This window comes from Lissotriton vulgaris, chromosome 5, assembly GCF_964263255.1.
Source record: "Lissotriton vulgaris chromosome 5, aLisVul1.2, whole genome shotgun sequence".
In the NCBI taxonomy this organism is placed as follows: Eukaryota; Metazoa; Chordata; class Amphibia; order Caudata; family Salamandridae; genus Lissotriton; species Lissotriton vulgaris.
Genome location: NC_141693.1, coordinates 1,654,435,324 through 1,654,460,733, shown reverse-complemented (window position 1 = coordinate 1,654,460,733; position 25,410 = coordinate 1,654,435,324). Strand labels below are relative to the sequence as shown.

The window sequence follows — 25,410 nt, the reverse complement described above, 5'->3', positions numbered from 1 at the left end:
TTAGCTAAATGGGTCTCTGAAACTTTTCCCAGATAGGGCAGCAAAGAAATAGGGTGATAGTTGCTGAGAGCCGATGGGTCAGCACCCGGTTTCATCAAGATTGGGATAATTTCAGCCCTATTAAAAGAATCTGGAACAGTGCCATCCTCAAGCGAGTTATTCAGAAATGATCGGGCGGGTCTGGACATATGATAAAAGCTTCCCGAAGAATATGAGGGGACAACAGTCCAAGGTAGACCCGGAACTGACCTTATTTAATACGTTCTGAAAAATCTCCTCCGAAATCGGAGGAATTTGGTCAAGACGATGAGGGCTCAGATCGATATTAGGGTCTTGTAGAGCACTGACCACAGAAGAAATACTAGCCTTGATGGTGGCTATCTTCTCTATAAAATATAAATTAAGAGAGTCACATAGAGACTGAGAAGGAACAGGTTTTGGCGTGACTCTGTCTGGTTTTGAGAGTTGGTCAACTATAGAGAAAATCTCTGTAGATTTATTAGATGCATTGATAATTTTTTAGAGAAATAGTTAGCCTTAGTTTGAATAATCACATTTTTATATTCATTCATCAGGACTAGATAGAAAACTTTTTTATCTGGGAGGTAGTGACCACGCCATTGTCGTTCTTCTTGTCTAAGTTCAAGTTTCTTTAATTTAAGATCGTCCGAGAACCACCGTGAGGTCTCATGATCTTAGTTTTTTTGAAGGGGGCGACACAATCACTGGCCGACTCCAACCATAGTTTAATGTTCTCTGCCTGGGTCTGAAAGTCTTCTAATGTAGAGGGGGAGGTGCTCATTAGACATGACCGAAAAGGGTCTGAAAATGGTCCATGTCTGCTCTTCTCCAATTTCTAGACATTTGATTCTCTATTAGGTGGGGTTTTGGAGAAGGAATACATCCGAGAGTAAATCTAATCAAATGATGGTCGGACTAGAGAGACGGATATATCAGAGGATTAGAAATCTCCAAATTTGAGGTTCAAACTTGATCTAAAATATGCCTTTTTATGTGGGTGGCATCCCTCACATGTGAGGTGCAATTCATCCCTGAAAGTAGGTCGACAAATTTCCTCGAGCAAGGACTCTCTCGATTGTCACTAGGCCAATAATTGAAATCCCCAATTATGAGAATGCTGGCATGGTTAATAACAAGGTGAGATATCATCTCGCCCAGTGCCTGAGGAAATGTAGGCATATTACCAGGAGGTCTATAAAATAGAGCACAAATAAAAGATAACTGAGGAGAATCAAAGTTTGAAATTGAAAAATCAGTCGAGGGCAAACCAGTAGCCTCTAAACTTGTGAACTGATGTTCCTAACGGATTATGGCAGCAACCCCGCCTCCTGCTTTCCCCGGAAACCGATTAGCCTCAAGGATATAATAGACATCTGGAATTGCCACTAAAAGGTCTGGGGCACAATCATCGGTCAACCAAGTTTCAGTTAAAAGGAGAATGTCGAGATTTTCTGATTGTAGGAGTAATACAATTTCAGGACCAAGGATCGGGTGTTCAAATAGCAGACTGTAGGTCCTATAGGTTTCTGACCCTTGGGGAGGGAGGGGGTGGACTGGAGTGAATTCTTTGGGTTGGTTCTAAAATTAATTCTAGGAAATCATATCTATGTGAAGGATTTCCACCTGTTGAAGATTGAATTTAGTGTTCCTGTTAATTTGAAAATTACCCTGCCACAATTTCAGTTCCTTAGGAGAATATTAAAAACATTGGGCATAAGGAGTAGCCCCTGGCCCCAGTCGGCCGCGGACTGGTGCAGACGGGCTTGGCTTTGGTGCGCCTTCAGCTCGCCGGCGGGTGCCCGCTGCGCCGTCCACTGCGCTTCCGGGAGAGCATTTTGTTTGATGCCTTCCGGAATCCCGCCAAGCAGCCCGCCAACCAACAGGAAGTGGGGGTGGTCTGGCAGGGGGTGAGCCTGGCGCGTTTCTCTGTGCAACCGGCACCAGTCAACTATGACGGACCAGAAACGTGAGCACAGGCAAGTAAACTACTTAATGTTAAAAACGAACGCAGAACACACAATTTTAAAAACATTGTTTTTTCACAGTAACAGTTGACCAGTTAAAATGCATTCAGATGCCTTTAAAATGAGGTTCGATACAGCCCAACCCTGCCAACAGACCTTAATCAACATTGCGGAGCAAAGCCACTCGTTTTATGCCTTCCAAAATCCCGCCAACCATAAGGAAGTGGGGGTGGTCTGGAAGATAGAGGGAGTGAGCCTGACACGTTTCTCAATGCTACCGACACAAGGAAGCCGTGACGGACTGGAAACGTGAGCACAGGCAAGTAAACAACTTTACGTTAAAAACTAATGCAGAGAAACAAATTGTGCAAAACACGCAATTTTAAAAGCACCATTCTTTCACAGTAACAGTTGACCGGTTAAATCCAGACACCTTTAAAATGAGGTCCGATATAGCCCAACCCTGCCAACAGACCTGCTGTAGGTTTGGGTACTATTATGTGAAAGGGACAACTCAAAATCATTGTCACTGCTCATCAGCATCACCAGGATTACAGTCGCTGCCTCACTGACAGACATGTTTTTTTTACTTAGGTTGGGGTGCTTCTGTTGATGCAGGAGTGCTGATCTCAGGTTGCTACCCTTAGGCCGGTGCAGCAGGCACATGACGTGGTAGTCCGCAAAAGGTTTGGGGTGACATGCCACTGGTGGGAAGCTGCTTCTTCTCAATGTTCACTTTCTTTGAAGCATCTTTATTTGGAGCCATCTCAAAGCTCTCAGTTGGCAGTTGCGCTAAAATGCACAAGCAGAAGAGATTGGAGGACTGATGTGTGACTGCACAGGCCTTCTGTTTGACAGTTCTGTGGGTGATGTCTCTTCTCTTGTGCACCTAAAAGCAAATAGGCAAGAAAAACATTTGCTGTGAAGCATGACATTGTTTGCAGTTTGAATTAGTACAGACAAAGGCAATATTATTGTTTTTGTTTACTTAAGTAATAATAATCACTTTAAAACAAACCACATGACAATTCCGTAAAATATAATTCCCCATCACAATAACACACAATATACAAAAGGATAGAGCTCTTTCCTTTATGTCCATATATTCTAAAAATGGAGGCACCTGTGGTACTCCGAGAACTGCATGGGTAATGGAAAAGTAATCTTTTAAAAATGGTGGTTAGTGTGCGCCTATGCCATGAATGTGGTCCCGCTGAAAATGGAATAATCATCATTACACTATTGAATGATGCTGATTTGTCTAACGTGCACTGCAGCCAGTTGTCCAGGAGGAAATGGAATTATATACCTAAAGCTGTTGCACGGTTGTGCGCGTATGATAGATGTATGGATGATGAAGGGAAATTTGTTTTTGAAAAAAAAAGATTAAGGACATTAAAATGTTACAAAAATGAAAAATATTTAACGTAAAAAAAGTAAATAAAAATGGGAAAAAGTGGGGAAAAATTAAAATGGCTTTTTTTAAAATTGAAAATAGGTGAACTAAAAAAGATCTAAAGAATCAAAAATGTGAATTAAAATATGAAATAAAACTTCTAATAAAAAAAATCAATAATTGCTGATTTTTGTATGGAAAGATGAGCAAAAGCCTGTTCTAGGTACAACATAAAAAAATGCAAGAAATGCATGTCACAAATATAAGCACTGTTCATCAAAATCATCTTGTTAATATACATACTACAATGTTCCAGCCAGTGCCACATGGTCAAACAACAAAACAGAATAATGAGGCATCGCCACAGCAAAGAAGACATGCATGCCTTTGGCAAAAGCACACTGGATGGCTACACAAAATGGCGGTCAGCCACATGGTCACCACAACAACTATCAAGGAGGTATGGCCAGAACAGAGATGACATGGAGTCATATGGCAAAAACACACTGGCTGCCTACACAAAATAGCCACCATGCACATGGTCAAACGACCAGCAGGAGGCATAGGAAACAGAGAACACATATGGGCCTATGGACACTGACTATACATACAATTTCCCCTGTCCTCATGGCATGGGATGCCAAGACAACTGGTGGCCTATGGCAATCTCACTCACACCCTGGCCAGACAAAGGAACAAGGCATGGTAACACAACATTAATGCAACAACAATAATGCAGCAATGCCAAAAACTCAACCTAACTGAGCTAAAAACATCCTCCAAAGGCATCAAATGTATTACTCCAACTATACACTGCCTGCAGAAACAAACATGAAATACCACAGAAATAAACACATTTTTTAATCTAATCCAGTGCCATCCATGGCCAAAATAATGTTTCATTTGAACAGACAGCACAAAAACAGTTGTTTCATGCACTCATGACTAGGATGGGACTTACTGGCTGGAACGCCCTTTAGCAGACTCGGCCACATAATAAATTGAATGAATATTGCAAATGTATTTTAAAAAAATGAGAACATTGACTAAACTGTGCAACATTTTTCCTTTATGAAATAAAAAAAATCATGCAAAAAAATAAACTAGGCCCCTACTGAAACTGCAGACCACCCAGCAAAATAAATAAAAAAAATCAAACAAAGGTACGTATAAATCCTGGTGCATGCCACCAATCAAACAACAACACCTTTATGCAATAGGTTTTGAACTTACTTGTGAAATCTCAAATACAAAGCCCTTAAACCCAATAGTATATATGCAGCAGACAAGGAGAGTGATCCTTCCAGCTCCAAATCCAAATGAAAAGTGACTAGGAGATGGACAAAACACTGGTAGGAGCCTTATGGACAGGCACAGGAAGTTGGAATCTCTAGGGCACTTCCTTCTAGTTGGAAAAAAGGTTTAAAAAAGGCCTCTTGCACAAAAAAACCAACTCTAAAATCTTGTTGGAGAAGAAAAACCTGTCAGCTGCTTCTCAAGCACAAAAGCTGCTATAGCGGACCATTTGTGATCGGCACTACATTGTACTGTCATGGCCGAAAGCTGTGCAAACGAGCGCACAGTATCACACAAGCTCGGCAGCAGCTCGAGATTATCATAGCGCACGTGAGCGTGTGCCAAACCAAGTCTTGAGCGTGCAAACAGAAAAACTCTGCAGAGCTACCGAATTCCACAAACTGCTCGAACTGATCCGAGTTTACTGCCAGGGCCTAATAGAAAGATGACTACTGCATGATCTGAATTTGGAAAGAAAAGTGAACTATACCCTGAGAATATGATTGCTGCATTAGTCTTGTTTTAGTGGGATTGTTGTGAAGCAGTTTTGTTTGTGCATTTTTTCTGTAGGTGGTAAACAGACATCTGTTTGGGTGTGAATGTGGCTACAAGTCTTTCCAAATTCTATTTTACAGTGTTTATTTCAATTACAGATGTTGCATATTTTCAGTTCTCACATATTATTGTGCATGCTATTAGAATGGGGATAGGATAAGCCATGTTATTTCATGGTTACTATTTGAAACATAGTTGTAACATTTCGGGATGCAATGCTATGGTGTGCACAGTTCAGATGTGTTTGCAGTGCTATAGTGCTATGAGCTTTGTTGTAGTGCTATGATGTGTGCTGTTGTGGTGCTTCTTTCTATAATTATGTGGTTTGTACTATTGACATTATTTTTTATTAGAGTTTGTTATTGTACTGTTCGGAGGGTTTTGGTTTACAATGTAGGTTGAGCTGTGCATGGATTGATCAACTATCACATGCTTTTTCAGGTGTGTGCATATATGTGCTTATTGCTGATTTTGAAGCCATGTGCCGCTTTGAGGTCACATGCCACATACGGTAGATGTGGGTGTGTATGTGTGCAAATACTACCTAGTAGAAATGATGTCACTTTGAGGTAAAATTCTATGAACAATGGTTGGTGATTTATGTATAAAATTTTGTATTTTGAATGCACCTTTCAGAAATTATATGTATACAATTGATACTGGTTATGTGTTGGTTGAAAGTAGGTTGCACTTTCTAGTCACACATCATAAACGTCTGCTGATGATTATGTGATCACATGCCTGTTGTGCCTTTCTCAGCCAGTGAGTGAATTTAGTATGTTTTGTTTTAGTCTCTGACTGAACATCGTTCCATATAGTTGTGTGTTCCAAATTCCGAGTATGGCTGTGGTTTTCTGCCATGTTGTTCCTTGTGCCACCATCTAGCGTGATCTTGCCTGTGTTTTGCCATACCAGGGGAGGTGATGGTGATGCCTGTTGTTAGAAACAGATTCCTGGTTGGCTGAGGTATACACCCAGACAATTCAGGAGTACACCACTCTAATCAGGGTAAGATAGATATATACTAAAAGATGACCTGTGCTCACCCTCTGATAGTGTGGCACAGAGCAGTCAGGCTTATCTAAATAGGCAATGTCTAAAGTATTTGTGCAACACACACAGTAACTCAATAAATACCACAATAAGACTCCACACAGGCTTAGAACAATAGATTGGTATACTCAGAATATGACAAGGCCAAAACAACAACAATCTAATGTATAGAAATTGAGTCGTTGAATTTTAAAGGAATACATGCAGTAAAGCGCTTAGAAGCACGTAGCACTAAAAAGGTTACGTTAGATCATGCTAGGCCAGGGCAGAGTCAATGTATGATCTTACCCTGATGGAGCGCAGGTCCCGGTGAACAGAGTAAAATTCCTGCTTGCAAATACTTAGATGTGTTGATGTTGAGGTCCGCAGGTGCAGGATTTGTTGATCTTCTCCATTCAGTGAAGACGATGAAACAGTATTGAAGACGTGAAGAGACAGTGGAAACTTCCTAATTGTAGCACCTAACCCAAATCATCCCCAAATTTTTAAGTCGCCCCTGGTAGTTTGTGTGTGCGAAGTGTGTGCACACTGGTTAACACCCACTGTCACAGTGATAGTTCATCCAATAACTCAAGTAATTAATACATAAATGCAAAGGTGCACCACACAATTACAGAACTATAATGCCAATAAACACTGACGTAGGTTTTCTTAGTTGTGATTTTCTTTATTCCAAACAAGGTGTACAATCAAAAACACGGGTATTCGCAGCCGACGCGTTTCGTCCTCAAGGGACTTCTTCAGGGTGAATTCTTTTGAATATAAATAGTTGTCGTAATGGGTAGGTAATTTCTTTGTAACTGTACGTTTCAATGGATCTCTTAATTGGTAGTATTAGGAAGCCACAAAATTATTTGTACACGCAACCAAGTAGTCAGAATTTAAGTTGTCGTCAAAAATTTGGCAAGACGTCTATAAACAGTCCTCTTTAGTTACTAAAGGTTCAGAGGGAGATGGACAGAGAGACGATTGTTCCATCAGGGATGACTCTTGATAAAGTACTAAGTTCCCTGCATCCTCCTTCCTCGCAGCACACCACGTGAAAAACGGCTTCCTTCCCGGAATAGAGCACATATACCCAAAAGTGAAATTGATGTGGGGGTGACTTCAAAGCAGCTCTCTGAAGTGGAAAAGTATCCCTTTTAACTCAGTCCTGTCTACCAGGCTTTCTGTGGGAGGTAATCAACCCTTTGTGTGGGAACAGGAGACTGCCTTCTCAAGTCAAGTGTTAGACCCTCCCTTCCATCCTGCAGAGGCAAGGTCATCAGAATGCGGATATATGTAGATGGGTACTCAGACACATCTATTCTTCCTGTGTTTTGGATGTTTAGAGGTAATGCACAATATGTAGCTGTCACCAATCCCATGTGTATATTGGAGACAGGCTGTCAGGCACACAGAGCAGTAAGTGTAGAAAATGTGCACTTTCTAAAAGTGGCATTTCTAAAACAGTAATATTAAATCCAACTTCACCATATGGAACATGAATAAGCTACTGCTCTTTTATAAGGAAATATAGTTTTAAGGTGTATTAAAAAATTCCCAAAAGTAGCCTATGAGAGAGGTATGCCTCACAGTAGTGAAAAACAAATTTAGGGGTTTGTCACTGCCAGGAGATGTAAAGGTTAAACACACATGTCCTCCCTTTTACATACATGGCACCCTGCCCTTAGAGTTACATAGGGCCTACCTTAAGGGTAACTAATATATAATAAAAGGGGAGTTTCAAGTTTGGCAGTAGTTTTAAATGCCAAGTTGAAGTGGCAGTAAATTGCACACACAGGCACTACAGTCAGGCCTGAGACAGGTCTGAAAAGCTTCTTATGTGGGTGGCACAATCAGTGCGGCAGGTCCATGATGTAGAGACACTGAGTATATGGTATACCCCTCTTTGCAAGGGACTCACCAGTACATAAAATATGTCAATCAGGTATACAGCAATGTCATAATGTTTAGGTGAGCAGCACATGCACTTTAGCACTGGTTAGAAGCAGTAAAACGCTTAGAGTCCGAAGGCCAAAAAAGAAATATGCAAAAACGGGAGGTAAAGGCAACAAATCTGGGGGAAGACCGCCATTAGCATGCCAGGTCTAACACCAGTCATGTCATAGTTTCATGCTTTGCTAGGCATGTATCTGACAGTTGTGTTGCATCTATTTTGTTTTGCTTCATTGCTCTGTGTGAGTTTTTATGCCCGTTTCACAAACTTCTTACCTTGTTCGTTTCACTTTTGCTTGTTAGAGGGAACATATGTTCTGTTTAGCTGTATAAGCATTTTGAATTTATCTGTGTAGGTTTCAAGAGTGTACAGGGTTATGATCATCCTGCTTTTTGATCATGGATTGAGAGTCACTTTGTTTAATTTGCAAAAATTGCAGGTGTGTTATGTTCTGATTTCTTTAGTCTATTGTGTCTTACTGCTTAAATACATTAAGGGGACGATTCCGATGTTGGGCTGAAACTAAACCACCCAACTCCTTGTCAGATTCAGTTCCGACCAATAAGCGATCGGCGGATCTGCATGATCGATTATGATGCTTTCGAACACCGTCAAAAGGACTCCTGTTCACTTCATTGGGAGCATGTGTTCCGACGGCCAACTCCGGCTCATGTAGGGAAAATGAGTGTCTCCGGAAAAACTAAGCACCCTAACGCGGGCACCCCATGGTGCCTCCCACACTGTGCCTGGTTTTACAGGAGGGTTCCTTGGGTACCCCACGGACCCCGACTGGAGACCTCATGATTAAGGGGAGCCTGCTAGTGCCCCCAAAGTCAGTTTCCAACAGCCTTTTTGTATTAGACAGTCTGACTTGGAAGGGCTGTTGAATTAGGGGTGGGCGGAATTTGCGGAATTGCGTTACGGAAATCTCTGCAAAACGGTAAAAAATCTTCGCGAACATGCAGAAATTCAGCGAACATGCGAAACTGCTTGTCCTCGATGCTTTTTTCTGTTCGCAATCGCTGTTTGCAGTCTTGGAGGGAAATATCTGACGAACACACATTTTGGGAACGCGAACAAGCAAAAAATGTCATGAAGTCGCGGAACATAGAATTTTGGTCAATTTCGCATTCTCGCGGAATGCAAAATTACCCAAATTCCGCAAATTCTGCGAACGGAACGGAATTAACCGCCCAGGCCTAGGTAGAATACAACATCGTAATCGGAGGGTCGGAAACGCTGTCCATTGAGCTGTACGAATTGGCTCCAACTGACTCTGATTCTCCGAATGCCGGTAGGAACCGATTTGGAATGACCAAACGGTTCCCCTTCCAACTGCAAGCATCGTAATTGAGTCAGGCGGATGAGTTCCGGCACGGTCTAGGGGGATCCGAGTGTCGTTGCAGGCTTTTCGACCGACATCGTAATGAACCTCCAAGTGTGTTTAGGCTGTCTACTGCAATTGGAATGTTAATCTTCCTCGAGTGAGAGTTGTGGATGGGCAGTAGGAGATTTATTATTGCCAGAGTTGGAAGTAGACTGGGATGAACCTGTGATGTTATCTGTAACAATGTAAACACTCCAATCATCATGAGCTGCAGTTTGACATTGAAATTGTTGATGATTGAGAAAAACTAAGTTATTGGTTAAAGGGGTTAAACCTCACTCAAGCAATAACCACAATTCTTGCCAGTTTATAAAACAAAAGGTCACAAAATTAACCTATTCTTAAACCTCTGGTACCTTGATACAAAAGCAGTGATAATAACCTACAGACATTGTGCAAAGTATTTATTCAACGAACAGTAATAAAGTGAGAACACAAGAAAGATTTCACAGGCATTTATACACATAGAATAAAATGTGATAAATAAAAATCAGTAAAACTGGTGTTCTGCAGTGTTGGGGGTCTGTAGCTGGCGCAGGTAGGTACTTGTGACAAATAGGGACCCTCTCCTCTAGTTAGGATAAGGGGAATACTCTCCTAAAATGACCCCTGCTCATCCCCCTTGGTAGCTTGGCACGAGCAGCAAGGCTTTATCTCAGTTGTACGTTAAGCATTTGAGACCACATACAGTAACACAGTGACAACACAACACATGGAAACCATGCATATTTTATATAGAGTTACCACAAGACCAATAAACGACAAAAAGAATCCACAGTACTATTAGATTTCAAGAGTTCTTGTTTTAAAGGCTCATTTCAAGGTTCTGTGTGCGTCGGTAGCCCGGTCTGGTTACAGCGTTATTGAAATAACACAGAGTCTAGCAAATCCAGCGGACAGCATCGGTATGGGCCCACTCAAATGTCGACAGACTCAGTCACAGTAACTTTTACTTGAGGCAGCCAGCAAGGATGTGCAAGCGGGTTCTGGTGTTCGACAAGGTGCAGAAAAGAAAGCGTTGCAGGATGCGTTGTCCCTCGATGCGGTGCAGGGAGCTTCCCATTGACAGAGTCTGTGGATCCAAGGCGTGCGTTGTAGGGCGAGACGGTGCTTTGGTGCGGTGCTTGCAGCTTGCGGTGCGGCGACAGAGCCGGAGTTCGGGAGCTGGCATCGATCAGTCCAGACAGCGGTGTGAGTCGGGCGGTGCATCGCGAAGCATGCAAGGCAGTGCCCAACTCCTGTGCGTTCACAGGACTTGAAGTCAGCAGCAGTGACCGCGTCGGTCAGACCAGTACGAGTCGGTGTAGCGAGGCATTGCCCGTCGCGGTGTCCACGAGTCGCGGTGTAGACAATGGCTCGGTGACAGCCTTAGGAGGGAGTCGGTGAGCTCAGAGCTTGCGTTGTTTGGGGCGGACGTTGCTTGATGCGGTGCCTACAGGACACCGGGCCGGTCATGAGAGTCAGTCACAGCTCCCTGCCTCTGTAGCCACTGAAACAGCGTTTCCAGTAGCAATCAACAAAGGCTAGTGAAGTCTACTGGTCCTGAGACTTTGGTCAAGGGGCAAGCTCTCTTCGAAGCCCTTGGAGATCTTTTCACAAGTACACAAAGCACTTCAGCTTGGGATGGTCTCTCCTCAGTTTCCTCAGGTTCCTCTCCTCGGGAGAGGTTTTGTCTTGTAAGTCCAGAAGTGATCTCATTTCATGGGATCAGGGTCCCAAAACGTATACCCCAAACCCTTTGTTATCTGAGGGGAGAGGGGCCTGTGCCCAGTCAAAACCAGTTCTGAAGCACTCTGTTTACCAGACTTCTCCTTCCCTTTCACAATGCAAGGCAAGCACATCAGACACCCCACAGGAGGTGGAGCCAGCATTGTGGAAGGCAAGTACAGTCCTGGAGCACTTTCTTGACAGTCTTCCTTCTCTTCTTTCAGTGGGCTGGGCAGAGACATCAGACGCACCACAGGGGGTGGAGCCTGCACTGTTGGGGATGGGCCCAGTCCTATTCATGTCCCAGGTGCAGAAGAGGATGTGGGTGGAAGTCTAGAAGTTTCTTCCACTGCAAAGCTGGCACCAGCTGTAAATATTAGACCATGAGGCCCACTCATCAGAACACTCCTAGACCTGTGGACTCTACAGTGAGAAGGACTTCCCAGCTCCTGAGAACTGCACTGCCAGAAGACTGCCCAGTTTTTTAGGATTGCCCTGCTGTCTGAGGCTTGCCTCGCTATTTGAAATCAGAACAACTAGAGTGTCTCCAAGGGCCACTCAACTGGCCTCCTGTTCTGAGCCACAGGAACACAAATGGTCATGTCGGTTTTATTCTACCTGACACAGCACAACAAATCTCGACTCAAGTCTTCGCATCACCAGTCCCAGACTGGTAGCATCCTTAGAATCAAAACAGTGCAATGCATTTCAAGTGTTACTGTGGTGTACTATTCACCGAATACACTCTGATTACTCTCTCTTGCACGCTCCTTTTGGGCAACCTCTCCTTTTGTGTTTTACTTCTGAAATAATGCAATACTGTATAAAATGAACTTAGAAACAGGAGACAATGAATTAAATACATTGTAACTCTGGTTTTGTTGTAGTGGCTGTTGTGTTTTACTATTAATTAGATTTGTGAATTGGAGCAGATTCAGTTGAAATGCTCTAGAATATTTGATTTAATGAATGAAGATTGATTGGGTCAATTATTTCAATCAATAGGTTTAGGACTATTGTTTACTTTTGTAATTACAGGCAGGAATTATAAACAGAACGCCTTTTTTTGGCAGGGAAGGTGGAAATGTATTTCCCTGACAGATACTGAGACAAGGACTATCGGTGAAAGTCTTACTGGCTGCTGCTAGGCAAATTTTCCATGATGAATAATTAAGATATCTAACAGAGGATTCAGTTTATTTGATAGATTGGGAGCCCTGATACATTTATAAATAGTCCCATGAAAAGAGAATATTATGCTTCATGGGGGAATATTTACAAGAGCTTATCGCCACCAGAACGTCACTGGTGGCAATAAGCCATTTGCCTTATATACAAGGCAATGTGGCTTAACACCACCTTGTGAATAAAGCCCCCTTTCAAGCAGCACTTAGCGTGAAAGGGTCGAGCAATGGATGTTGGGGTTGGTGCTCCGCTGCAACACCGATTGCTTTTTGACCATGCCCCCTTTTCACAAAGGTCGTATAAACAGGAGGCAGCACCAAAAACAATACCAGAAAAATACTGGTCTTAACCTGGTGAAGGGAGGTGAAATTATTAATTTCTCCTCGTTTTTGCTGTTTCTATGTGTGGTGCATTGTGTAACTTCTATGTGTGCTGTTTAAAGCAGCACACATAGAAGTTAAAAATCACCATTACCGATTGTTTTTGTGCAGTAAGAGACACCTTCCTCCACCTGAACAATCATTCCCTGCAACGCAGGCACACTTGTACTACTGTGCTAGGGTGCCTGCATTGGTGCTAGTAGTTACAATTTTGCACCAGCGCTAAGCGAAACCAGGGTGCGCCACATTCTTGTCAATAGAACACATTCCTATGTTTTCAGAATGGCGGAGTATGGTATTAGCAATTTTAGCTTAGCCGTTCTTTTGTAAATATGCCCCTTAGTGTATAAGTGGAAAATGCCATGATTTTCTAACATATGAAAAATGGTTAACATGGATATATAATCTAGTCCTGCTTGTATTATTTACATTCTGCTACATTTCCATACACTGTTTTATGCCAAATATGCTGGACATCAAGTACCAGATTTTCATAAAAAGTACAAGATAGCTTGGCCTCTGGCCTGGCTTGGGGCAAATTGATACCCCTGTGATGGCCCTATGTTTGAAAACTCTGGCTTCATACCTTAAATAGCTTTTACACCATCCAATGTTTTCAGTCAATAGCACTAAACATTCTGCTCCAAATGGACCTATGCTTTTAAAATAAATTAATCCATAAAATCCTTGATGTACTTACAAGTGTATTATCTCCCAGGACCCTCTCTTTAAAGTACAGCGCTCTGCTGCTTCCATGCTAGACCTTTGCTACATAAATGGTAATAGATTGTTATGGCTCACTTTAACTAGTCCTACTATTTCATCTAACAGTAGCATGCTTGCCGGGATAGATAGCTCACTAATTACATGGGGCTGCATTTCACAAAGTTACAATTCCAGATACAGAGAGGTGACAGACTCACACACATATAGGGACATATGTTCAAGGAAGTGGCTGAGTGAGGCGTTAGCCGTCATGGCTTAACGCCTCACTCCACCTCTTCAGAAACGCAAGGCTGCATCCTAGTTACAACGATATGGTGCAGCCTTGCGTTTCCCCCTACGCTGGTGGTACACCTAGCAGTGTAGTGCCAACGCAGGCACCCTTGCACCGTAGTGCAAGGGTGTCTGTGTACAGGGTAAAGTTTGTTTATTGACAGGAAGGTCCCCCTTCCTGTTCATAAAAAATCTTTAAATGCCATTTTGTCACTTTTATGTATGCTGCTTAATGCAGCTCACAAGAAAGTCACAAAATGGCATTTTTTTCAAGATTGTTTATGTACACGAAGGGGCACCTTCCTGTACATAAACAATCCAAGGCTTTTTCCTTTTTCCATGTCCGCTGCATACAGCAGCACACATGGAAAAAGAAATGAGGAGAAACAATAATTTTCTCCTTGATACGCCAACTTAAGAACAGGTTTTACCTGGTCTTAATTTTGGCGCTGCCTCCTATTTGCGCTGCCCTTATAAATTGGGGCAGTGCCAAAATTATTGGGTGTTGTGGTGGAACCCCACCGTAACACCCACTCCCCACCCCTTTCAAGTTAAGGATAGCGTGAAAGGGGACCTTATTTACAAGGCAGCATTAAGCTTGTTAAGTGGTGTAACGCTACCTTGTAAAAAAGGAAATACCCCTACTGCCAACACAACCTTGTAAAGCGTGATGTTGTGGTGGTGGTGGGGGCTTGTACATATACCCCTCAGTCTTGTGCCAAAGCAGATATTAGAGCCAAGATTCCAACATTACACCTGGCCTCCTTCTCTAAATTCTATGGAGTTTTATTAATCACGGTTTACCTCACAGCTGTTAAGGGACCCCAAGTCATGTGTGACAACTCAAGCCAGTCTTACTCTTCAGTAAACTACCCATAGACCTGCCTATTGAGAAGGCCACAATTTAATATTAACCGTCATGCATTCCTCCTACAAATTTTAAATAGTAGACTCCATGCTACACTTTCTACAAAAACATAAAAGTTAATAGGAACTATCAAGTTATCAAATCTGCACTGATTAAACATATGTCCTAGCGGTTTTTTAGGGTACTGTGGTTTTGTTACGTGGAAGCAAGTGGCACCATTTAGCAGGACAATGATAAATAGGAAGAAAGAACATTCAATTGTTCAGAAACGAGATAGTTTATTTTAATGATGTCCCACCCTAGACAGCCAGACTATGCGTTTCTGTAAATTGCTACTGTACAGTCATATGGAATACCTAATAATCTTGATGAATTACCCTTCACTTTCCTATCCGTTGTGACCCACCGGAAGTTGCATTCTTGCCAAGCTCCAGGTAAACACTCAGTCGGATCCTGTGTAGGAGTCTTCATTACTGGGATGATTAGAGACATATTTTGCAAAGGTCTTTCCTTATGAGCTCCCATGACAGCGGATGACAAATGACACCGCTCTGTTTGAACGCTTCAGTCTGACTGGTAATGCACGCTATCGAGTGCCCTTTCCTGGTGCACAGCACTCTCGGCAGCGAGAAATGCAAAGCAGGTGCGTGCTGTGGAACCGCAGGCTTCTGAAGAGTAAGAATTATATCCCTTTGAAGAAGTCACTACTGTACTTCTGGTGCACGTCACTTCTACAGGGAACTCCACAGCTCTGCCAATTTTTCCAGGCCATACACGAATAACTGCTCTAGTCCATGTTTTTATTGTGTATTCTGGGAGTTGTTTGTCATTATAAAACCAGATTTATAAATTGAACAGCAGGAGAAGCCAATCTCCTATGGATCTAGGAATCTTGGCAGCTATGACTCCCTTTTCTCACGTGCTTAGCCAGTGGTTTCTGGTGCTCGCCACCGACACCTAATTGCCATCACTGGCACTTATGACAGTCTGCCACATGAGGGTGCTGTCAGCCGAATTTAGAGAAAAGCACAATAATAGTTTATTATTAATATAGCATACATAGAAACTGACTAATACCTGCCACCAAGCCATTTATGTAGCTTTGGGGGTCAGAATGAATTGTAACATTTGTAAGAGTGTGATGGTTAGTATGTTGGCAATATCATTGGCAGTGCTGGCAGGGGCAACGGATGGTGCAAGCTGTAGTGTCCTCCTGACGCGAGCGCTGGCACAATTTTGTTTTTTTACAAATTAAGCACTAGCCTAATTTCCCAAGTCTTGAAAATACTGCTCCACCTCATCAGAGCATATATGTAGCTGACAATGTGTGCAATTCCTTCTACCAGTCCAAGACAATTTATCCATTGGCATTTTTATTCTTATTATGAGTAATATAACTAGATGATACCAGTCTCCAATGATGCAGGACTACAGCTCCAACTTTACTTTTAGTCATTGACCATTTGGATCAGGGCCTGTTCGGGCTGCTGAAGTAACCACCTCTGATTTTGCAGAGATGTAACCTCTAAACACAATCCTTATGTCCTGAAAGCAATCATAGGACATTTCTCTGAGGTAAATCTTCCCATCATAGGAAAGCTGCTTAAAAACACAGCAGTATATTCTCTGTGAGCTACCCAACCTTCACCACTGCTGGGAGTCCCACGTGCCTCCTTCATGGGCCTCGTGGGTTGTTGAGAAAGAGTTGGCATTCAATGTAAGGTTTTTACACTTACAACATATGACATATAACATAAAATCGTTATTTCTTTGTCAATACAGGGGTGACAAGCCCACATGGCTTAGTTGCTAGTAATACAGCTTACCCTTAAATGAAATAAGCTTGTCCATCCCTGCAATACTACTATAACACAAGTAACATATAACATATAATCTTTGGCACTTTGTGCTAGGGGTATCAGTCAGACTGGTCGGGTTGCATCAAAGTATATGCTTGACCGGCCCCCTGTCCATCTCTCTACTCTGAGAGAAAAAGAAAAAGGGGGGGAAGAGGGAAAGGTTTAGGGGGGGAGGATTTCCTGCTCTAGTGAGTGGTGTTGTGTTGGGCTTGTTGAATGTTTCTGACTAACAATTTCATGGGGGTTCGTATGGATCTAGGAACTTGTCCAAGGATGCCCACATACCCCCGTTGGGTTTTCTCCATAGTGTGTTTCGTAAGGCTGTGATGTCGGCTCCTCTCAGGTATATCACCCAGTTGAGCCACCCCTTGAAGGTGGCTTTGGAGGTGTCCTTCCATTTGGTGAGCACTATTTTGACTGCTGCTGTTAGCAGAAGATCTAGGAGGTCTCTGTCATGTTGCATGTCAAGTTCAGATGTTATAAATGCGGTGGTGAGTGTGGCAAACTCTTCTTTAGTTGTGCACCCTAAAGCTTTGTTTATGAAGGTGAAAATTCTGTTCCAAAATGTTTTGACCTTTGTGCAGTGGAAGATGAGGTGTGCCAGTCCCCCTGCTCTCTGTCACAATTCCAGCAGCAGTCGTTTTCCCTCAGACCCGGGTCGCTAAGCGAACCGGGGTCCAGTAGGTCTTGTGCAGAAGCCAGAATTTTGTCTGAGCTAACACTGGGGAGATCATATTTTTCGATGGGAACATCCAGAGGGTGTGTCTTTTGTTCTCGCTTAGTGCGGTACCTAGATGTGTCTCCCAGTATCTGGTTCTTTTATTGATAAGCTTGGAGGAACTGGGACTGAGTAGTCTGTAGTTGTGGGAAACCTGGTGGCCTACGTTGTTCAGATTCTCCATATACTGGATAATTGAGGGTTTGTGTCTTGTTATTTTTGATTTGGTTAGGGCTGTTCTGATTTTAAGGAAGTTGTGGAGTTCTATATCTGGTAGGTTATACCGTTTTTTAGCAAGTTGAAGTTGTAGGGGCTTCCCCCTCCTTCCAGCTGGGCTGGGTATGAGATCCCTAGTCTTTTCCATGAGTCTATGGTTAGAGGTTTTCCCCTATATTTTATCTTAGAGTTTGCCACACAGAGATTCCCAGTTAGAATTTTTAACGCTGTGCTCCAGTTTTTGGTCTACCTTAAGCAGGGCGTATCTAGTGTTGGGCTAGCGTTTTGTGTTTGTTTCTTTGTGGTGAGGAGTGTTATTGGGTCAAGATTGTTGAGTATGACTTTCTCAATCCTGAGCTAGACCGGCGTGTAAACCTGGTTAGGCAGGATCTAGTAGACTCCCTGTCTTGCTATAAAGGCAGTCTGGAATGTTCTGAAATCTGCCAAGTTTAGTCCTCCTAGTTTCTTATCTAGTCTTAATTTTTTCAGGCTTATCCTCGGCTTTTTGTCTCGCCATAGGAACTTGTTTATTATCTTATCTGTTTTTCGGTCGAATTCGTCTGTGCGTGTAAGTGGAAGCATTCCTGCCAGGTAGTTGATCACTGGGGTGATCATCATCTTAATTGTCTCTATCCTCCCCCATCATGTGATGAATTTGGGCGACCAGGACTCCAGGAGTTTTTTTATCTTTTCTAGGATTAGTTTCTCATTTTTGTCGAGTGTGGTTTCGAGGTCTTTGCAAAATTGAATCCCTAGATACTTTGATGAAACCCGGTTGCCAGGCTAGTCCTGAGTTGTCTAGTACCTCTCTGGTGGTGTGAATTTTAAGTGGCATACATTCCGATGTATCTGTGTTTAGTTTATAGCCGGTGTGGGCTGAGTATTTACCAATGGTTTCCATGAGGGCAGTGATGGAGGACTTGGGGTTCTCTGTGACTATGAGAATGTCATCCACATAAGCTGCTAGTTTGGCTGTGGCCTCGTTGATGGTGACCCCCTCATTTCTCTATTGGCTCCAATATCCCTCATCAGGGGTTCCAAGGCCAGTAAAAACAGCGCGGGGGCAGGGTACATCCCTGTTTTGTCCCACGCTGAAGGGTGAATTGTTCTGAGACTGCCCCATTGATAGCTATCTGCGCACTGGGGTTTGCGTACAGTGCCAACACTTTCCACGTATACTTATCTCCCAGATTATACGCTCACATGCACTGTTCTAAGAAGTGCCAGGACACTCTGTCAAACACCTTCTCTGCATCTAGTGTGATTGCCACAGCTGGTTTGTCAGACTTGGAGGACTGTTCGAGAACCTGGCACAGTAGTTTTGTGTTATCATGTGACATACGTGTCCTTAGGAATCCTACTTGTGAGTTGCTTATCAGTTGAGGGAGTACCGTGTTGAGCCTTAAGGCTAGGATTTTGGCATAGATTTTCCAGTCTATGTTGATAAGTGAGATGGGCCTGTAGTTTTGTGGCAGTTGTATGTCTTTATCTTTCTTCTTTAGGGATAACTATTATGTTTGCTTCCATCATGGACTGTGACACCTCTCGCACACTCTCGCAGTGGCTGAAAACTTTTTTCATAGTTGGGAGTAGGTGTGTTCGAAAACTTAGAATAGCAGGAGGCCATGTAACCGTCTGGACCCGGCGCCTTGTTGTCTTTAAGAGACCTAATCGGCATCTCAATTTCGGCTTAGCTTATCTCCCGTCCTAGTGTCAGCGCTTCCTCGTTTGTTATCTTTGGAAGGTTTAGTCTGTCCAGGTATCCGGTGCATCCGTCATGGTCTAGTGTTTCATCCCTTTAGTAGAGCTCTTGATAGAACTCACAGAACATGCGTAGGATGTCCTTGTGTTGTGTGTAAGTGTTGTTATGTGAGTCAGTGATGGATGAGATGGTGTGTTACCTTTGTTTGTGTTTCAGGTACGACGCTAAGATTTTCCCTGCCTTGTTGGCCTCGCAGAAGTTAATCTCTTTGTATTTGTTTATCCACAGTCCAGCCTTTCACTCAGGATCTTGTGTTTTCGCATTTTTTTTCGTCAACTCTTTTAGGGCACTATAGTTCCTTATGTCTTTGATGTGGCTTGCCTCTAGGTTTTTTATATCTTTTTCTAGCTGGTCTATGTGTAGCTTAGCTTTTTTATTCAGTTTGGCCTTGATATCTATTAGTGTCCCCCTGAATGTTGCTGTAAGCTCATCCCACAGGGTCTTGGGGTCCATGCTTTGTGTGCCATTATGTCTAATGTAGTCTCTTATGACTTGCTCTATTCTGTTTTTGTCTTCCTGGTTTGCCAGAACTTCAATGTTAAACCTCCACCTGCGGGGGAGGTTCTCGTTGTGTGGCCCCGACAGTTGTAAGCTGATGCATGAGTGATCTGAGATAGTTCTAGCCGCAATTTCCGAGTGTTCTATTAAGTGGATGTGTGAGCCCGAAATTAAGATGTAGTCTATTCTACTGTAGGAGTTGTGCGGGTTGGAGTAAAGGGTGTAGTCTCTGGTGTCAGGGTGTTGTAGTCGCCATGGGTCTTTCATATTGAATCTGTTGCATATGTTCTTTAGAATGTTGTGTGAGCTTGGTGGGAGGGTGTGGGCCTGCAATTGTCTGTCCAGAGTGTAGTCTAGTGCTAAGTTAAAGTCACCTGCCAGTACCGTCAAGTTGTTTTGGGGACTTGCTTCCAGTCTCCTTGAGACTCCCTCCCAATATGCGGTGTCTTCTGTGTTTGGGGCATATATGGTCACTATCTGGATGGCTTTGCCCCCTCTTTTCAGTTTTGTTATTAGTAGCCTCCGTGCTTCATCATGTTGTTGGTCCTCAATGGTTATCTTCGAGTTCTTATTTATCAGCGTGATCACTCCTGCTTCTTCCCTGTCGCCGGTGAGCAGGCTACCTGTCCTATCCATCTCGCTCTGACTCTTGCTTCGTCCTCAATGGATAGATTGGTTTCTTGTAGCAATATAACGTCCCCTTTGGTCTTAGCTAGGTAGTCCAGGACCTTTTTACTCCTAACCGGGTGATTGAGGCCTTTCACATTGAATAAGACTATCTTCAGGTTTGCTAACAAAGAGGCACTGTTATTCTGTGCCATCATTTAGAGTGTGTGTGCGTCGTGGTTCCCCCCTGTCTCCCCTGTGGGGTGTTTGCTCTTGCCCTTTTGTTTTGCTAGTGTTTCCTGTGTAATCAGTGGGCTTTCCCTAGGTTTTCAGACGTTGGTTCTGTTCTGTCTCTCACCAGATCTTTTTCCTGTGTTTCTGCTTGTATGCGGGCATGTAGCAAGCAGGGTACAGATAGGGTTGGAGACAGTGGATAGTGTCAGAGTAAGTAAGTGGGACAGACCATACAGAAAAGACGGACTAAACGAACAAGACAGACGAAAATGAAAACCCCCCTCCCTCCGTCCTCCCCCAACCCTCCCTTTCCCCCTCCCTCCTCATCCCAATACCTTGGACGCTGGACGTGCAACGGCAAGATCCTCATTCCACCCTCCCTGAGTGTACTATGTATGTGTACTAGTCAGAATCTAGAAGGATTCTCCTACTTCTTATTTTTGTAACACAATCGACTGGTTTCACAATTCCTATGAGCTTTTTCTGTCTTGCATAGTGCTCCTCCCCATTTTCTTCCCCCCGCCTAAATAAGCGCCCCGTGGCCCTATTGATAACTGCAAATAAAAGCAAAAGGAAATACAGGTATACGGATTATAGTCTCTCGTTCTCTTTATCTTGTGGCATACTGATTGTCCTTGTGTCTGTTCAACCTTCAACGTATTGCTGGCGGGAAAAGTTCTGATGTGTTATGGCGCAATGTCTTGAGGTAGCTTTGTTGTATTTGTTTAGGACTGAGGTGGTATTGTTTGATCTGAGGTAGATGCGGTTGCTGACCTGGTTGAGCCTTTGTCTCATGCGCCCAACCTGCTAACTCCACTCTTGGCTCCGCGATGCTCATCTCTTGCTTGATCTTGGTGGTGTGGTTTCCATATCCTGTTGTGTCGGTCCTTGTAGGTAACTGCCCAGCTCTCTAGGATCTTCAAAGACATGCGTTTTTTCCGTGTCGGTAATGTAGAATTTCGTTTCGTGGTGCCCACAAATGAGAACAAGATCTATTCTTTTCTTAGTTTGTCTCTCTGGGCCGGAAACCCCTTTCTTATGTCCACTGTGGGTTTGGAGTAGTCCTGTGTAAGGATTATCAAATGATGAGTTTGAGTTATAAACACTGTCTCGCATCCCATCCTGTTGCATCGCCTGGAGGAGATTGGGCTGGGTGGCCCCGTCCTCCAGTGGTTCCGATCTTTCCTAGGCGATCGTTTCTTTAGCGTTGCCGTTCCACCGTTCCAGTCCCAATTCCATCCTCTGAAACAGGGGGTGCCGCAAGGTTCCTCGCTGGGTCCCATGTTGTTTAATCTATACGTGAGACCGCTGGCTGAGGTCGTCAAGCAATGGGGCATGACTATGGTCTCATATGCCAACGACACTCAGCTAGCGGTTACGATCAGCGGGGATGCGGACCTGGATGCCCCCTGGTTTCAGAGTGGACTTAGGGCGGTGGCGAGCTGGATGAAGAACAACTGTCTCCAGCTCAACGCAAAGAAAACGGAGATCATGATCGTCGGTAGGAGGTCGGAATTATGGGGAGACAGGTGGTGGCCTTCGGAGCTTGGGCCGGCCCCCCTTCCGGTCACCGAATTAAAGAACCTAGGAGTATGGATGGACCCCTCCCTCCGTTTTGTGGGCCACACGAAGAGAACTGTGGCCTGTTGCTTCGGTATCTTATGGTCGCTGCGCCCCGTCCTGACGTTCTTTGACCATCGCACCAGGCAGCTGATTGTCCAGGCGATGGTGTTATCACGTCTGGACTATGCCAGCTCTCTTCTGGTAGGGACCAATGTGGCAGAGGTTACCCGCCTCCAACGCGTTCAGAACGCCGCGGCGAGAGCCATTGTGGGCTTACCCCGTACATGTTCCGTTTCCGGCACTTTGAGATCACTGCATTGGTTGCCTATCAGGGCAAGAATCCAGTTTAAAGTGTTGTGTTTGGCGTTCAAGATTTTGAGAGGTGGGGGTCCTCAAATTCTTGCGGACCTTCTGTCCTGGTATGTGCCTACCCGGCCCCTGAGATCTCTGGGTCAAGCACTCACTTGAATCCCCCGATACAGCCTGTGTTGGGTCGGTGGCCGATCCTTCCGGGTCAGAGCCGCCGAGCTCTGGAACTCTCTTCCAGTAGAGATGCGGTTGCTAGATGACCTTTTAGCCTTTCGCAAAGCTGTAAAAACTTTTCTGTTTTAATAAATTCGCCTCTGTCTTTCTTTCTGTTATGTTCCCTGTAGGTGTTGCATATTACCTGCCATGCGCCAGGACGCCCCTTAGCTGGGGCAGCTGTGCGCAATACAAAAGACTGTAACATAACATAAATAATTTGACTTCCCAGTGTTTTTTTATGTTTTAATTGCACTCTACTTTCATTTTTCAACAAACATAATTTTTTGTGCAATAAAATATAAAAATGATCAATGTCCTATTATAAGAGTACCCTATTTCACATATAGTTGGCAAATACAATGGACATTTATCTATGTTAGCAACTTGTGTTAGGATATAATAGTGTTCTTTAAGAGTCTCATAACTTAAATGTTGTCAGTTGTTGTGATGTCATCAGGGTTAAGGTCATGTAACATCACTTCCGGGGAGGATTCCACATTAGGTAATATGATATCACATCCTTTGATGCCAGTGGGTAAAAGGCAGTAGCGGCTCCTGGCGTGAGTGCTTGGTGGGGGGTAGTAAATTACGGCATATGGCCGAACAGAGGTAAGTAAACAAATAAATAAATAAAACAAATTTAGTTGTGCGCGTTGCCTCGCATTTGGCAATGCAGTGCGTGCAGTTAAATCCGTTTTATTTACTTTTTTATGTACTTACCTCTGTTCGGCCGTATGCCATAGTTTACTACTCCCCACCCTGCTCCTCCCCCGTCCCGCCGCCCAGCAGCACTCCCTCCAGGAGCCACTACTGGTAAAGGGAAAGTTATATGATGTAACTTCCGCTTTGCATTTTGGTGAATTGACGGCCATGAATAGAGTGTTCATGGCTAATTACGTAATTAGTTTGAGGGTCAACCAGCAACAAATAAAAGTACAGTAAAATGTATTCTTACAGAAATAATCTTATAAATATGTTGCTCGCACCCCTGTAGTGAGATAGCGTGTGCTTTAGAAAGGTTATTGGTCACATCTGAGAAATGTTGCGCCTCTTGTCTTAGAAAAACGATATGAATGTATTTAATTATTTATATATAAGTTATACAACACATACCAGATGGGAGATAGGCGATCAGAGCAGGGCTTGACATAGATACATAAGTAAACAGCGACATGAGGAGTAAAAACGAATACTTGAAGCAAGCCGACAGCGCTAGGAACACGGTGAAAACATTGAGAAGGGAGTAGAAATATGTGCAGTAATAATGCTAACTTCAGGAAGAGAAAGCAAGACACAGACACTTCAGCAATATTAGGTAATGATGTGGTCAGATCTTCTCGGTGCATGCAGGGCAGCCATTGGAGAGGTCAAGGAAGATCGGGGAAGCTCGCCAATTGTGGATTGTCACAATCAGTTGTAGAAAACACTAGGGATTGTGTCACAGAGTAAAAGTCCAAATCAAGGGTGAAAGTTGGTATTGTTCTGAGCAGGCTGGCTTGATAGTTTCCACCATTGGCTAGGGAAGTTGTATGGACATCAAGTTTGAGATTTCCAACAAAAGCTCCGACATTTTTCAGCCACCTTACCAACGAACAAGTTGCAGGTAGCCAACCAGCAGGGCTGGCTCTAGAGCACTGCGTCCATTGCCACTGCACAGACTGCTGTCTTGGGGTGGGGGCACCATGTTCATCATTTTAACCCCTTGTGTGCTGCCGTCGGCCATTGGCATGTGGGAGCACTACCTCGCTAGTGCTGCCGTTGGCCAACGGCTGACGCGGCCCCGCCCATTTTGTGGAAGTGCCGCACTGTCGCGAAATTGCGGCCGCGGCAAAGGGGTTAAAAGCACCTGATGCCGCGTACATTGTTGATGCTGCGTACATTGTCCTAGCAATTATTAGGCGTTACTGAAAATCAAAACTCCGGTTATTAATGTTCTTCCTGGAGCTTTGTCTAGTCAACGTTTTGACTCACCATAGGGCAGAGGGTTAGTGTGCCTGCTGCAAAGAACGTGTCCCATTCACATCACAAAGTGCGTATAATATAAATAGGTCAATGGTGTACCGCTTTGGTCAGAGATCCTTTTGTTACTTGCAGTTTGTAAGTTAACATTCTAACACAGAGAAGTGAGCTATTAACTGCCATCAAAGAGCTGCATGCAAACGGCAAGGAAACTATTAGAGCTATGTATTGTTTCCCAGTCTTTTGTTGTCCTAATATTACAAACGCGGTTCATTTGGGTAGAAATCAATTCTTATTTATTTATTTATTTATTTATGTGATTTGTTGAGCGCGAACAATTGCCCAAGGGCGTCTCGGCGCTATGAATGAGGGCAGAGTGAAGGGGAATATGAATTACTGGTTAAAAAGCCATGTTTTAATTTTTTTCCTGAAAACAGTCTAAGTGGGAGCAGACCGAATGTCTGGATCAAGGGAGTTTCAGAGTATTGCCGTCGAAACGTAAAAACTGTGATCACCCCAGGTCACCGTTCTGGTGCGTGTAACCATCATGGTGAGATTGTTCATTGATCGGAGTGATCGATTAGGAACATGAAATTTAAAATGGTCGATGAGAAAACGTGGGCCTTGTTTGTGCGTGGCTTTGTAGGCAATACAAAGCCCCTTAAACGTTATCCTATTTTTGACTGAGAGCCAATGGTATTTTTTTATGGTGTCAGTTTCTTA

At 43.7% G+C, this 25,410-nt stretch overlaps 1 protein-coding gene across 1 annotated transcript in view; it reads left to right on the top strand.

Annotated features, from left to right (window-relative positions):
- Nucleotides 1–25,410, top strand: part of LOC147716912 (acid-sensing ion channel 2-like) — a 1,907,803-nt gene that overhangs the window by 1,174,622 nt on the left and 707,771 nt on the right. The gene's annotated exons all lie outside the window — the stretch shown is intronic.